We start from the raw sequence: 5801 nt of genomic DNA, 5'->3' as shown, positions 1-5801 counted from the left end.
GCATATCTTGCCTCCAACTTTACCTTACCTGAGCTAATTTTGTTTGAGGAATTAGAGTCCTTTTAGATTCTTTCCATCTCTGAATCCACAATCCTATGAGTTTAATACTTCTTAGAAGGCTAAATCCAAGGAGGATTCAATTTGTATTCTGTTTCCTCATCCCTTTAAATGAAAAAACACTAGTGTGGTATGGTGGCTGTTTCAAAAACAAAACATTTCTTAGAGGTATCAAGGGGCTACTGATATAAAGATACATTTACTTTAGTTTTGAAAGGATCCTAGTAATACAGAATAGGACCTAAGCAGGCTTTCAGTCCAAGCTTCTAATTTTATAGCTGAGGAAATTGAAATTAAAATAACTTTTCACCCAATTTACACAACTAGTAAGTAGTAGAGCTTAAATTGGAACCCAAGTCCTTTGACTTCTACAACACAAATTCAGCTGATGGAGGACTTCAAATATCTATCAGGAATCAGGAACTTAAATTTAGTGTAATAGATGGAACATTGCTTTTGTGAATTATTTTTTAACTTCCAAGGATGCACAAATTAGGTATAGAGAGCAAATCACCTTTTAAAGCTAACAAAGTTGTTATTGTTAACACATCATTTCAATTGCATCTAACTCTTTGGGACCCCATTTGGAATTTTCTTGGCAAAGATACTGAAAGTGGTTTGCCATTTCCTTCACCAGCTCATTTTATAGATGAGAAAACTAAGGCCAACAGGGTAGTCAGTGTCTGAGACCAGATTTGAATTCAGAAAGAAAAGTCTCCTTGACTCTAGACTTACTAAGATATCTACTGAGCCACTAGCTCCCAAAAAACTAGCCCTGCTAAGGGGAAATCCTTTCAAAAGTCAGCCCATGTATTTCCTCCTCTGTGAAATCTTCCTTGATTCTCCTTGAGTCCAGGCATTTGGAAAGCATTTTGAAACCATGCCCCCAAGCTATTAAACTATGTATACCAGTTTTGTTATGAGTTTTGTTTGTTCTCTTCTTTTCAAATTGGCCAGGGAGAAAATAGATTTTTGTTAACTGAAAAAAAATTAATCAGTTTTTTAACATAGAAAAGTCATTTCTCCTTCACTAGTGAATAATAATTAATGCTCAGGTAATCAATGATTGTATTCTAATAATACTGTGATTATTTCTGCATCAGTGTTTTCTTCCCAACTAAATCACAAACAAACTGAGAGCAGAAACAGTGTTACAGTGTTATATATTGTTTTTTTTGTCACTCTCCCTAGGAATGACTTACACATGGCAAGCTCCTAATAAAAGTATAAATATTTTTAAATTCTAATTTAGCAATGAGTAGCATGGCATTTCCAATTCCCTACTCCCCATTACCAGTTTAAAAAAAAAAAACCTCTATCCCTCGAAAGTTCAATCTGATCCAGCTTTTCTTCCATGTCAAGATTTTTCAAAGGGCAAAGCCATCTCCAGTGGGGTGAACCATGGTACCACTGTGGTGAAATTACAAGATGGAGTTCTAGGGCGGGCAGCAGTAATTGCTACCATTGGTAACATTTGCTTGGCATATCTAGTGATTTTAATTAGGGATGGGTAGAGAGTTGGGAAAGAATCCAAGACCACTTGAAGCAGTTGAAAAATTGAACAAAAATTGGTGTGACTGCAGTTTCTGCATTCCCTTTAAGGATATGGCATTAAGAAAAGGAAATGATGTGAATAAAAGAAATTCTAAATAAAAAATAATCTTTCTAAGTTTAAACTCTTCTAAGATATATTTAGATCATGAATACTCACTCTCTCCAAAAACATTTGATTGTTCTTTAATGCTCTGTTCTATTACAGGCAAATGAGAGGTCAAAGTCTCCCATTTAGAAGAATTAACCCATTTTAATGAGCTTGGACAGACATCAAAATTGCTAAACTGTATCCAAACATTATTAAAATAAAAACCTTTTACTAGTGTATAAGGATAGTGGAGGGAGAGGCCATAAAAAGGATGTTTTTAACTGTTTCAAAATAGTAGTTTCTGAAATGATAAATACTGCTGAGGTCTTCTATTTTACCCTTATTTAAAATATTACCATCATTTTTTTTTATAAAGGAGGTTTTAAGTCATCTTCTAGAAAGTTTTCTTAGTTTCTCCTGGGTACCATGCCTCACTTGAATATTGTTTTCTACTCTAGGTAAAGTAGATGCCTAATTAAGGTCACAAACAACTTCACCTTAAGGAATGGAAAACTGAAAAAGGCAGGAATTTGCCATTCATTATGCAGACATGAATCAATGATAAGGATAATGACAAAAATAATAGCAAAATATTAGAAATCTAACTGATTAAAGTAAAACACCATGGACTTGAATTATGGACTTTAAAAGAGGTAGCAGACTTCCATTTTTCTTGGAGTCTTTAGATGCAGAAACTTGGACTTTCTCATCCTCAGATTGAGTATTTTGATCCTCCTTTGGATCATATGTCAATGATCAGGTTCCTTTTTTTCCTGCTTACTCATTTCCCCAGCTTGTGCCTGCTTTTGAGATGCTTCCTGAGCTTTTGAGTTTTACTGGGATACCCCACAAGGACCTCAATGCGTGAGGCTCTGGCTGCTCTCCTGGTCTGTGAATGACCACAAGCACACCCCTCTGCCACAGGCCTGAGTGGGGGGAGGTCCCTATTCTATGGGAGGCCTAGACTTCAATCAAGATCTGAATGTGGTCAGAGTCCCAGAGTCCTATTCCAAGGGCAGAGGACAGACGTCAGAAGTCTCCCTCCACTCCCTTACCTTCAGTGGACTGAGCACTCAGGGTGCAACTGCCTAGAGGCTCTTTCTTGCTGGTTCCATGAGTCTATTTCAGTTTCCTGGATATGGGTTGCCAGCCGCACTGCGGCCTCACTTATTGCAGTGACTGCTCTCAGGCCCTGGGCTTAATGCTCATTCTGGCAGAGATCTTCCTGCAGATCTTCCAAGGTGTGCTTGGTTCTCCCTGGGGTGTAGGTTAGAAAACTGCTTCTGATGCTGGGAGCCACGGCTCCCAGGTGTCCTGGGGTAGATCCTGGAAGGCTGAAATTTGTTTGCTCTGGCAGGGCTTCCCCTCTAACCCCATGGAACAGAGTTTTTCCACTATTTTCCAGGTTACCTTGGACTAGAGAATTGACTCACTGGATCTTTTTGTGGGTTCTGTCTCTCAAAAATTTAGTTAAGAGTCATAATTTTAAGATTTTTGAAATATTTTGGAGAGAGCACACAGGAGAGGCTCTTCTCCTGCCAGGTTGGGCTCAGGCTATGATAGAGTTCAAAAAGATTTTGAAAATCAAGTAAGGGAGATAGAAGAAAAACTGGTAAAAGAAATAAGAGGAAAAGATGAAAATGAAGTCAGCAACTTAGTCAAGGAGATCTAAAAAATGCTGAATAAAATAACATGTTAAAAACCAGCTTAGGTTAAATGGATACAACAGTTCAATATTAAGGAGAAGAATGCTTTAAAAAGCAGAATTGGCCAGATGGAAAAGGAGATAAGAAAGCTCTCTGAGGAAAACAAATCCCTCAGATGTAGAATGGAGCCAAATGAAGCTGATGACTTTATGAGAAATCAAGACACAATACTTCAACATCAAAAGAATGAAAAATTAGAAGAAAAATGTGAAACATCTCATTGAAAAAACAACTGATCTGGAAAAAAAGTTTTGGGAAAGATAATTTAAAAATTATTGGAAGACCTGAAAGTCATGATCAGGAAAAGAGCCTTGACCTCATTTTTAAAGAATTCCTACAAGAAAATTGCCCTGATATACTAGAAGCAGAGGGCAAAATAGAAATTGAGAGAATCCACCAATCACCCCTGGAAAGAGATTCAAAAAAACCAACCCCCAGAAATATTATAGCAAAGTTCCAGAACTCCCAAGTCAAAAAGAAAATATTGCAAGCAGTCAGCAGGACATGATTCAAATATCCTGGAGCTGCAGTCAGGATCACGCAGGACTTAGTAGCAACTACATTAAGGGCTCATAAGGCTTGGAATATAATATTCCAGAAGGCAACCTCAAATCAACTACCCAGAAAATCTGAACATCCTCTTCCAGGGGAAAAGATGGACTTTCAATGAACCAGGGGAATTTCAAATGTTCCTGTTGAAATTACCAGAGCTGAACAGAAAGTTTGTCCTTTAAGTACAGGACTCAGATGAAGCATAGAGAGTGGAGGAGAAGGGTAAATTATGAGGGACTTAATGATGATGATGATGATGAACTACATATATTCATGCATAGAAAATGATACTGATAATACTCATATGAACCTTCTCATTTAATAGAGCAGGTAGAAGGAGCTTTTATAGATGAAGTGCAGGAGAGAGCTAAATTTGAAAATATAATATATTGTAAAAATGGAGTCAATGGCTAAAAGGGAAATGTACTGGGAGTAAGAGAAAGGAGAAGTGGAATAGGTTAAGATATTTCATATAAAAGATATTTGTTTGCAATGAACTTTTGCAGTGATATGGAAATGGGAATGAAGGGAACTTTCACTCTCATCAGAAATAGCTCTAAGAGGAAACAGAATACACATTCAATAGTGTATAGACATCTAGAATTAAAAGGAGAGAAGGGGGAAAGTGGGTAGGGGGAGATGTGGGTGATAGAGGAGAGGGTAGATCATAGGAGAGAATAGTCAGATATAACATATTTTCTTTTTTACTTTTTGCAAGGTGCTGGGATTAGGTGACCTGTCCAGGACCACAGGGCCGGGTGCTTGCTGGGTCTCTGGGGTGGTATGTGGGCTTATGGTCTCTTAGCCCCAGGGTCGGTTCTCTGTCCTTTGTACCACTCAGCTACCCTATAGCACATTTTAGAAGAGGGACAGAGTGAAAAGAGAGAGAAAATATAATAGATGGTAGTGGGGAAGAATGGATGGAGGGAATTACAATCAGCAACAGCAACTGTGGAAAAATATGGAAGTAACTTCTGCCATGGATTTATGATAAAGAATGTGATCCACCTGAGACAGAGCAGATGGTATCAGAACAGAATGAAATACATTCTTCTTCTCTTACTTTATTTCTCTTGAAGTTCTATATTTTTGTGGGGGGGGAAGGAGTATTATGTTTACTCTTAAACAAGAATATTTTAGTAATGCATAAAGTCATATTAACCAAAAAAAAAGAAAAAAAGAAAGAAACCAAGAAGGTTGAGAATTCAGGGAAGCATGGAAGGATTTGCATGAACTGATGCTGAGCGAGATGAGCAGAACCAGAAAAACATTGTACACCCTAACAGCAGCAAGGGAGTGATCATCATCCTTGATGGATTTGCTCATTCCATCAATGCAACAATCAGGGACAATTTGGGGCTATCTGCAATGGAGAATACCATCTATATCCAGAGAAATAATTGTGGAATTTGAACAAAGACCAAATACTATTACTTTCAATTTAGTGGAAAAAAACCTGTTTTCTTATTATGTAATTTTGCTCTCTTATACTTTATTTTTCTTCCTTAAAGATATGATTTCTCTCTCATCACATTCAACTTAGATCAATGCATACCATGGAAACAATGTAAAGACTAACAGATTGCCTTCTGTGGGGGATGGGGAAAGGAAGCAAGAATAGTGGTAAATTTGTAAAACTCAAAAAAAGTAAAATCTTTCATTGAAAAAAAATTTTAATTAAAAAGGCAACAGAGTAAAAATTAAAAAGAATATTGAACTTGAATTCAAAAGAATTTGGAGTTTGAATCTTACCTCTAAGAGTTATTTATTGGATTTGACCAAGGGCAAATCACTTTTCCCCTCAGAGTTAACCCATCTCTCATTGTTTTCATCTATAGAATAGG

Source organism: Macrotis lagotis, chromosome 6 (genome assembly GCF_037893015.1).
Source record: "Macrotis lagotis isolate mMagLag1 chromosome 6, bilby.v1.9.chrom.fasta, whole genome shotgun sequence".
Lineage (NCBI taxonomy): Eukaryota > Metazoa > Chordata > Mammalia > Peramelemorphia > Peramelidae > Macrotis > Macrotis lagotis.
Note: the sequence above shows the minus strand (reverse complement) of the source record.